Genomic DNA, 11,282 nt, shown 5'->3' with positions numbered 1-11,282 from the left:
GGATATGATAGATCATCCATAGAATTATAATATATCCAAATTTTGTCATCAAATGATAAAATATAATTAATTATTAATTATTTTTTAATTCTAAAAATATAAAAAATAAAAAAATTAAAGAAGTAATTCCAATTGATCTATGGACATGATTGATAAATCCATAGATCTAAAACATATTTAGTTTTTATAGGCAAATAAAAAATTAAATTTTCAATTTTTTTGTTAATTTATATTTTCCCCTAATATATTCATGAAATTTCTATAAATCTATTGATAAAACAAAAAAAAAAAGTGATTTTGAATGTAAGAAATGTAGATCAACAAAAATTTACACATTAAAGAAGAAAAAAAAAGAAATCACAAGATATTATAAAAGATTGAAGAAAATTACCTATTTTTGCCATATTTTTTTTAAATTTGAAAATTTTTTAAAAAATTAACGATTCACACTTGTTTCTTGCAAACTTCTACAAATCTAGCACTCTAAGAATTAAGTATGGAGTTTTAGAGTCATTTGGGGTGAAAGAAGCCTTATTTCTTCAATTTTTATGATTTTCTATATTTTTGTAAATTTTCTGTTTATTTTTTTTGTAATTTATCTTATTTTCTTTATTTTTTGTTTTTTCATAATTATTTTGAATTTTTATTTTATTTAATTTATGTTATTTTCTGCCTTTTTATCTTTATTTATACATTTTTTTTTGTATTTTTATAATTATATTTTTCTAGAATTTATATATGTATAAAATAAATGTGTTGGGCAGGTAGGTTGGGTTTGGGTCGAACCCAACCCATTTAATTTTTTATAAATGTGTCATTAACAGGTTGACGGGTCAGGTGAATTCGATTAAAATTCAACCCAAACCCAACCCACCCAAACCCTCTTCCTTAATGGGCATTTAAATTACTCAACTCGTTGACCCAGGGCCTGTCTCTCCACACAGAAAGGACGCATCAGTGGACCCGTGCAACTGAAGGACGTCACGCAAAATTGAAGCAAACTAACGAGACCGGATCCGCTCGTCACAAATGGGCGCCTCACACTCACATCTTACCATGCATTGGAAACATCTCCCGTACTTATCAATTATTATTCACCGGAGATGTTCTCAATGCACGGTGGATGTGCATGTGAGGAGCATATCCCTTCTCCAAAATAACCCTTTCCCAAGTTGCTGCAAAAAAAAAAAAAAGAAGAAAAAAAAAAAAGAAAAACACGGATAAACCCATTGCAGATTTCTGAATTTCACTACACCCTTATAGACTTATAAAAATTCAAAATGTCAGATACCTCTATTCTATACACCAATGTCCACCTCTATTCTATACACCAATGTCAGATACCATCATTCTCCCAAAAAAACCTTTTCCAGGTTGGATGAGCCAATGATGTCAATCCAAATCCAACCCAACTGATCATTTTATTAATGGGTTGTTATCAACCTTTAATTGGTGTTTAAGTTAAAAATTTTAAAACTAACAAATTTGTACAACCATCCAAAAGTTACCTTTCATGTTCATATACAAAATTCACAAATTTTTTCAAGAATAGCCATTGATCAATAAGTTATAGCTTTTTCGTCAAAATAATAATTTACTATTTTAATTAATAGGTAATTTATTATTTATTTAATTATAATTAATTTTATTCACAAATAAAAAGTATGCATTTTAGGCCGAACGTTTGTAGATTGGACCGCTCTGGTCTGCAGATAAAATGGCCAAACCGTTATAGACTGGTCTGCAATGGTCCAGTCCGAAGTATTACAGTAATAGATGTAAACAGCCAGCCGTTCTAGACTGGTCCGAGCAAGCCAAATTAGACCACTTATTAAGCGATCTGGGTCGGGTGGGAGCTGGATATAGAAAAACTGGACCCGAATCTTCATTTTTTCTTCACCCGTTTTTTGATACAGTCTTCACTCAAACCAGAGAACACAGTAGTGTTCCAGGGGAGATATTCAGCGTCTTTTCACACCCAAGACGGACCGTTGATGGAAAAAAAGTCCCCAGAATATGGTTTCCCCAAATTAAAAAGTCCAAATGAGCATAAGACAGGGAGACTGACCGGTAAATCTCTGACCATTTTATGCATGGTTTTACACGTCGTCGGCCTGTTTTCATGTCGGAATAACGCCGGCAGACATTACTCGTGCTGCAAAAAAAAAAAGGTTTTTCACTCGGTTTTGGATTTTCGTTAGATGGTAAGACACTCCCCTATTTCGGTTTTTGATGCTCCCATATTCTGTGAATGTCCAGCCAAGCTCCGGGTCTCTGAAACTCCACTATCTGCTGAGACTCATTGAGTGCTCTACTTTGATACTCGGTTAGTTTGGTAGGGGAAGAAAAGCTTTCACGTAAACTGATCTGGGTGCTCTGCCCCTGTTTTGGGAATGTCCAGCCATGCTTATTCGGGTTTCTGAGTCTCCACTAATCGGGTCTCTGAATCTCAATGATTTTCTGGGATTGAATGACTGTTCTTCTTGGAAACTTGAATTCGCTGGTAGGAGAAGAAGAAAATTTTAACGTAAAATGGTTGGGAAATTAGAGAGAAATTTGTAGGAAAAAGAGATGTATGAGTTGAACTGGGAATGGGAAAGAGACGTCAGATCCTTCGGAAGGGAAAGAGTCCAAGGAGTTAACCTTCTTCACTTCTCACGACATTGACGTTGTTGGGGTGAGGAAACGTGAGAAGGACTGAAGGAGTGTTATAATTAGGAGAAAGAAAATGAAGGTGGATGCATAGACCCCTGTTCTGCTTCAACGCATAGTTTTATTCAAATATGAGAATAGAAATGGGAAATGAAGGGTAATTTTATTATTATAAAAGTTCAGACTACTAAAGTGTTGCATTTGAAAGTTGAAGACTCTGAGTGTCACTGCCCTAAAGTTCAAGCCATTAGAAGCCTGTGTATTGTGCCATGGACTCTCTGCAAGCAAAAGACTCCACAAACACTTTAAAAACATGGGAATCCAGCCATACATTGGGAACATCTTCCCATGAATTATGGTACATAAATACATAATTTCTTGTATTTTTTCCTCTAAATACATTATTTCTTGTATCATTACACTGTATTACTGGTGCTCAGTTTGGATTGAGAGTGCTCTACTCGTATTCTAACAAACCAAATCAAATGAAATTATATTATAACCAAGGGTTTCACTATGATATGGGAAAGATATGACATATGAAAAACTTTTGACTAATCAATTGGAATCATTAACGTGGTAGTCAACCAATCAGGTGTTATTTATCAAAATTCATGGGTGGGTTTTGATTGTCCATATCATGTTTTTTTTTTTTTCACATTATAGATTTTCCCTTTTCCTAATTTAAGCAGTTTATGGACTCTGAACCAAGGTTTTTAAAACCCGGCCAGGGGTCCGGTTCTCGGGTCGAACAATTGGCCCGTTCTAAAAAAATGATCAAAACTGTTGAACGGTTCAAACGCCCGATTCAACGGTTTGCTGACCAAATCAACGTTTTTTTTTTTTTTTGCAAATATCCAGTTTTGGGGAAAAACAGATCTGGTCACTTAATTGGTTCCCGGTTTTTCCAGTCCGATCATCCGGTCCGGTCCAGTTTTGAAAACCATGCTCTGAACAACCTGGAATCTTGGGAATTGGGAGTGGAGAACTGAAAATTGGTTTTCACACTACGTTTGATACAAGTTACAGTGCATAGGAAGAACTTAAAAATGGAGATAATGTTTTAGGGGATGTTTGAAACCGTGGCCGTTTTTAAAAAAAAAACCGTGCCACGTTGGATCAATATAGACGTTTCAACAAACGCCCATGTCTCATTATTTGGTTCAGTTGATTATTAAAAAATCGGGCATGCCTCGAAAATCGGGACCCTACCAATGCATGAAATGCCAAATTGCTTCCAAACACTGTTAAATAAAACAGACGGTATAACTTGTAGTAAATCGGCTTGCTCAAGGGGTGTTCCACAGTCCGTTTTGTTTTTTGAAAACAAATAGAACTGCCATATCAGTTCCTAGAATTTCAAAACGCCGTCTGTGGGAATCGAACCCACGACCACGTGGTTAAAAGCCACGCGCTCTACCAGCTGAGCTAAGACGGCATGACATTTAATTTAATTGAATATAAGATAGGGGTGTAATATGAGATTAATTATTTTATTTTGACCAACAGAGCAAATATCGATTCATTAGTTGAATCACTTAGAAAGATTAGAGATGCAACCGGGGCAGGTTGTGTTAAGTTTAAGAACAATTGGATTTCATGAATGGCTTCTTCAATGAAAACTATGGACCAAGCTCGTTTATCTTTGCCCTGTTACACACTGTGGTTACAAGGAAAAACTTTTTTATTTGCATGTTATATGGAGTAATATTTGTTAATCCCATACACTTTTCTTACATATTCCGATGCCAATCTTTATCACGTGATTCTAGGATTCGGTAGTCTACGTTCGTTTTTGCAATCCCTACAGATGGGGCTGTGTTAAGGCTCAGTTCGGAAAGAGTATAAATAAATATATAGAGTGTAGGTACATGCAAAATAATACAAAATATAAGATTTTGCATTCTACATATTTGTATTTTTTATTAGTTTCAATGTTCTAAAAATTGATCAGGAAATAGAATTGTTCTAACCACCAGTTTTCGGGTTGATGGTTCGACTGCCCAGTTCAAACAAATGGCCCGTACTGATAAATAACTTAAAAAAATAATTAAAAATAAAAATAGTCAAAACCATTGAATGGATCGATGGTTTGATCACCCGGGTCAAAGGGTTGTTGACTTTTTAACGGTTTTTGACCAAAAACCCAGTTTTGGGTAAAACAAAACCGATTGCCTGAATGGTTTCTGAGCCAAACAGTCCCCGAACCTAACAGTCCGACCATCCAAGTCAATGACAGTTCAAAAACCTTGATTAGTCTTTCTCTTGAGATCTACTGAGCGCAAGAGATTAAAACTTATGCCTTCTCCTTTACCATTGAGAAAGAGATAAGCATGCCTTCTCAAAATTCTTCTAGGGTTTAGATGAACAACTCTTCTACCAACAACCAAGGAGTAGAGCATGGAAATTAAAAATCTGTACCCACACAAATTTTTTGATAGAAATCTTGAGTGTTAATATTAAACTGCAAATAAATTGGCGCTTTTTAATCAAATGCAATTTAATATTTGTTGCTAAAAGAATACATATAGTGGTGTTTCTCATATATATATATATATATATATATATATATATATATATATATATATATATAAATTGTTGTAGTATTTGCACTCTTTCTAAACGGAGCCTAAGGCTGTATTTGGTTGCAGTGAAAATTTTGAACTAGTATAAATGCATGGGAGTGCAAATGTAAAATATGCAAATTCTTGTTTACTTTTGCTTTTGAATTTTACACTAAAATTCATCAAGTTTTCGTGCAAAATAGTGTATAGACCAAGGTTTGTATAGTAAACAAGAGTAACTATTGCTTATAGAAAACAAAAGAAAATTTTGCTTTGATGGTTGGTCAAAGTAAATAGTATTCTAGTATACCAAAATTGCAATATGTGGAGTGTGTAACAATGATTACTTATATAGCCAAAAACCGAGCACTAGTTAGAAACTGTCAAGTGGCAGCATGCTAGGGGCAAAGTTGTCAATTAACGAGCTACGAGGTGACCTGATCTTAATGAGCTACGAGCTGACATGGTCCTAACGAGCTACAAACTGACCTAATCCTAACAAGCTATGAGCTAACCTGGTCCTGATGAGATAAGAACTTATCTGATCCTGAAGAGCTATGAGCTAACCTGGTCCTAAGCATGGCTTCAAATGTCGCCAAATGTCGCTAATGTCACCCGAGATATGTTGATGTCGAGTCTCATCGACATGAAAATGGATGGTAATATAAAAATTACATTATGTCGGTCTACATTATTTAGGAAATGTCGACCAAATCGGTCCAAATAACCAAAAAGAATACAGTTTTTCCTATTATGTCAACAAGATGTCGACTAATGTACATTAAAAATATAATATTTTAGTATATTATATTAATATAATATAGTATATTAATATAGATTATTCCATTAATAATTTCTATTTAATATTTCAAATAAAATATTTATAAAAATAATTAACAAAATATAAAAACAAAAGAATAAATTAATTACTTTATAATATAAAACAAAATATTTTTCAAGTAATAAAATATTAACTAGTTATTATTTTTTAAACTATTTACTAAAATCAAAAATGTTTATTAAATTTTATAATAAACCATATTCTACATTTAATATAAAGAATCAGAATAAATTTAATAAATTTTATACTAAATCATTATTTATTATAAATTTAGTATTAAGAATCATAATAAATTCATTAAGTTTTATAAGAAATCAGAATTTATCATAATCTTAATACTACAAAAAGGAGAATCAGTTTATTAAATTTATAATAAAACATAATGTATTATAACTTTAATATTTAAAAAATCAGAATAAATGCATTTCTATTTACTTGTGTGAAATAATTATATTAGAATTTATAATAAATCAAAATGAAAAATAAGAAAAGAAAATATCAAATAACCTTGTAAAAACACTAGAATGCATAATAAATCGGTAAATCATCATTTACTAGTTTGTTATTAGTCTTAGTTTCTTAGCTTTATATAATGATTGGGAATAAGATAATAGTCTAGAAATATGTATTAATGATTCTTTTATCATTTTACAAAATATCTTTGCATATTTCCACATATTTCATAATATTTCTACAATGTCTCTAATTTTTACAATATTTCCCCTTGACATTTCCAACATTTTCGACATATGTCCTATATTTTGGTAAGCGACATTTTCATTGACATCAACATTTTAAACCTTGGTCCTAACGAGCTTATCTAACACCAACTCATACCATGCACAAGCAACACATGGCCGAGCTAATTAGAACATCAACGCCAATGCATTCCATATAGGCCCATTGCCTACCACATGCACACAATGTGTCAACTGAGGGCTCAACAAGTGGACTGAGCTCCGACCACGTGTGAGAGATGTGTTGGTTCTTGAATTAAACCCCTCTCTTATAAATAGGTGAGTCTTTCATTCAATTGGACACGACTAAACACGGTAGTACACCATTATGAACAAGGCACGTCAAACACTCGACACATGGAGCTTACCAACTGTAAGTAAGGTAGTAGCTAGGCTAGGGAGGTGGTCTCTTTGAAAGACAAAGGAAGGCCTAGAACTAGGAATCAACCGGGAGGCTAGGGCAAAAGGAGAGTAGTGAGACATTTGAACAGGGAAACCAATGATAAGGGTAATTAGTGATCGAATGAATAACCTTCATTGTGAGAAGGATCATTATTTATGGGGAAGATCCCGAGATCCTGAAAGGAAGGAGCTAAAGGTGTTTGTTTTCTACTAGGAAAGGGAACATTAGATTTGCTGACAATCATTAAGGAGCTTTGTTGGGGTTTCACCATGTGTCCCTATGGGAATCTTTCCGAGAATTGGCTTTCCTTTCACTCGGAGATCCTCATAACCCACGTATGCTACTGCCCTTTTGCACCTTACTTAACTGACGTGGCGTTAGTGACATCACTATTTGGCAGACGACGTCTTATTAGACCCGTGTGGCGCCTTGTTACGTTTGCTACTTCAAAGTTACACGTATAGGTAAGATCCAGGCTTGATTCTTAAAGAATCGAGACCTCGTGGCGATTGAGGGTTTATCGTAGGGCTGGGTGCGCATGCAACTCATCGCAAGTTAGACCTGGGTTTGCTTTGGGCTTGCACTAAGAATAGGTTTCATGCAATGAACCGTGAGTTCATCATAGACCTACGGTGCATTATAGGCTTATCGCAGAAGAAAGATTGGCTGTAGGTTGAATGTAGGCGTCCGTGTGGTATCATTCCAGTGTTTATTGTGCTCTGAGGGATTGCACGAGCACTATGCACCTACACCAGCTCTCCATACGAGCTCTTCAACTCATCACATGGAGCCCTCCATCTCTCCCTATGAGCTCTTTAGCTCATCACATGGAGCTCTCCAGCTCCCCTTACGAGCTCACCAACTCTACTCACTAAGCTCTTTGGCTCACTTTCTCTTCCTTTTGGTGTTACTAACTTAATCATTGGAGTCCATGCCCCTGGGATATCACTCGGGGCCTCTAACGTCTCTTTTGGGTGCAAGTTTGCCTTAGCAGCCGAGGTGATGAGGTGCTGAGCCAAGGTGGCACTCTAAGATAAAGTAACACCCTACTCCAACGAATTTCCATTTTCTCTCCTATGGCCGATTTTAACCTCAAGAAAATGGCACTGTCTATGGGAATCTTCAACAAAAAGCACATTTCATCACCTCAACTAGCAAACTCCCTTGCTAAGCCAAAGAGACGGTAAAACTAACCTAGGTCAATGGTTAAACTATGCTAACTCAATCGAGGTAAAAACCACCCAGTGGTAGCTAGTTGGGAACTATTCTAGTGTTTGGTTCCTGGGTCGAACAGTTCAACTGTTCGATCCAAAGGGAAGGCCCACTCTAATAAAAAATAAAAAAAAAGCCCAAACCATTCTTGGGTCGAACGATTCAACGGTTCGACCACCCGAGTCAGCATTTTGTTGACCGAAACAATGGTTTTTGGCCAAAGCGGTTTTGGGGTAAGATAGAACCGGTTAGGTAACCGATTCTCGACTTTTTTGGTCCGACTGTCCGGTTTGGCTCGGTTTTAAAAATGATGGTAATTAATCCACGATAATTATAATTAATTACTTAATTAATGGTGAAATCTAAGATTTCCAACTTCTGCAAGCATAACTGCTGCAGTCCACCTCGGCTCTATTCCTAGATAGTGGAAAGGTGTATGTGATGCCAAAGTTCAGGTAATCGGAAGCTCGGGTTCATTGCACTATGCTAGAGTCAATTCATAACCTTCTAAAGTATAAAGTAAAGGGTAATATTGGGTTTTGAAAAAAAAAAGTTATAGGTCACATGGGGTCACATATGTATAGATTGTGACAAAACATTAACGGATCTTAACGTTAGGGGTAGAGGTGGTTAATTGTCAAAAAACTTAGGGGGTATTCTAAGACAATAGTTAAACAGTAGGGGTATAGTTAGCCAACTAGCTAAATAGTAGGGGTAGTTTAAGAAAATTGCCCTTTAAAAAGCTATTAATTAATGAATTAATAAAAATATTAATATTATTTTAATAAATACAATATTTTCATAAACACTGTTAATTAATAAATAATACTGAAATGATTGAAAATACTGTAAAATATGATTAATTATTAATACTGTAATTATTAAAAATACTGTTAATAAAAATACATTATTTTTAATAAATAACGTTAATTAATTAAAACACTGTAATTATTAAAACTGTTGTAATTATTAAAAGTACTATATTAATTAAAAATACTATTCATTAATAAATTCAGTATTTCAATAAATATTTTTAATTAATTAATAATACTGTATTAATTAAAAGCATAGTTAATATTGTAATTATTTAATTATTAATAATTAGTAAATATTGTAATTGTTAATATTGTTTTTTAATAAATTATAACTTACATTATATTAATTAATGAATACATTATTTAATAATGTTTTTAAAATAAATACGGATAATTATTAAAAATACTATAATTTTTCAAATTACTGTTAATTAATAAATACATTATTTTTAATAAATACGGTTAATACTATTATTTAATAAAAAGACTGTTAATTATTATAAATATTGTAATTATTAATATTATAAAATTTAAAACATAGTAATTATTATTAGTACTCCCTTTAGTACTCCCTCCCTCCCTCCCATCTCTCTTCCCTCTCTCTCTCTCTCTCTCTTAAATGTCTTTTTTAAATGTAAGTGTAATAATAACATATATGAAGTCTTACAAAATCCAAAAGTCTCTATAATAATGTACAGTTTTATTGATATGATCAAAGTAAATGATTATTTTTTATATTTTAAAATAAAAAAAAATAAAAAAATACAAAAAAGATAAATAACTTCAAGGAAAAAATGCTGACATGGACCGTCAAATTTTATTATACATACACTGTTTTGAAGATAAAAGTAATAAAACATTAATTTGCATTAGCCATTATCAAACAACTCATAAACGGTAATTGAAAAGTAAAAAAAAAAAATCATAAAAAAAGAGAGATTAATGTAAAAAATTGGAGAAAATAGATATAGATTAAAAAGGAATCCTTCCCTTCCCTCTGCCCTACGATCCTCCCCCTCGTACCCAACTTCAATCCGAACCGTAAAAATCAAGCAATTACTTTTTCTACAGTTTCCCAAGAGTCTAAACTCAAAGAAGTTTCCGGAATTATTCTCTCTACAACAGTTACTCCTCCATGAATAAGTATTCATAGTTACTCACTCGAGGTCGAGAGTAAGCAACAGTTGATAGAACATAGAGTGTCTGTGTTTCACAGAGATAGAGATGGAGACGATCGAAGGAGTAATGCAGTCGATTAAAAGCAGATTTTTGAACAGAATCGATCGCAGGGAGCTGAAGGAGGGTGATCACATATTCTGCTGGAGGCCCCCACTTTACATTTACACCCACCACGGTCCGTCTTATTTGAATTCCATCCTTTTATCTCTCTGTTTATGGTTCTCTTGATTCTTGATTGATGATGTGCATCTGCTTTCCAACCAACGTTTTAGGGATATGTTGGAACGGGTGGCCATAGGCCCTCGATTTGGAATCCTCAACGTGTAGGAGAATCCATTGGCCATGTGAAAAGCCACACGTTGATGGAGTAGCTTAATGATATCATCTCTGTGAACACAATACAACACACCAATTATAAATTTTGTTATATGTTATTATTTATTTTCTAGTAAAATAAATAAATCTGTTTTCTGTAAACTGTTTTTGACTTGTTCACAGGGTGGTTATTGGGTCTAAGTTGGATCCATTTCAGCTTTTGACTAAGTCAGCAAGAGGATGTTTGGCTTAGAATGGGCTGAGTGATCATGTGGTTTAAAACCATGATCATTGAGACACTTGTCTCAATTCGAAGGGGAAGAACAAGATAAGTGTTGGTGAGTAAATCTTTTGCAACGGCTCTTATCTCCTTTTTCATAGGAGAGACGTTGTGGCAATCGCCTATAAAAGGGAATGTGCAGAAGTCACAAATCCCTCCCCAACAAAATTATTCACTTTATTGGAAGGCTATCAAAACCTCCAACAAGGTTCTGCCCAATTCGGATTGTATCATCAGCTTTGTGAAGTCCAAGGTTGTGTTCAAGTGTTGTGGAATCCATCAAG

The 11,282-nt window shown here is 33.9% G+C and overlaps 1 non-coding gene across 1 annotated transcript; it reads right to left on the bottom strand.

Annotated features, from left to right (window-relative positions):
• Positions 1-4,017: 4,017 nt before the first annotated feature.
• TRNAK-UUU (transfer RNA lysine (anticodon UUU)) lies at positions 4,018-4,090 on the bottom strand. Its single transcript has one exon. It is a non-coding gene; the product is annotated as a tRNA-Lys (tRNA).
• Between the last annotated feature and the right edge of the window lie 7,192 nt (positions 4,091-11,282).

The sequence above is a fragment of the Nelumbo lutea genome, chromosome 2, assembly GCF_056320005.1.
Source record: "Nelumbo lutea isolate HS-2025 chromosome 2, American lotus-T2T, whole genome shotgun sequence".
NCBI classification, from domain to species: domain Eukaryota; kingdom Viridiplantae; phylum Streptophyta; class Magnoliopsida; order Proteales; family Nelumbonaceae; genus Nelumbo; species Nelumbo lutea.
Note: the sequence above shows the minus strand (reverse complement) of the source record. Positions and strands in the feature narration are given on the sequence as shown.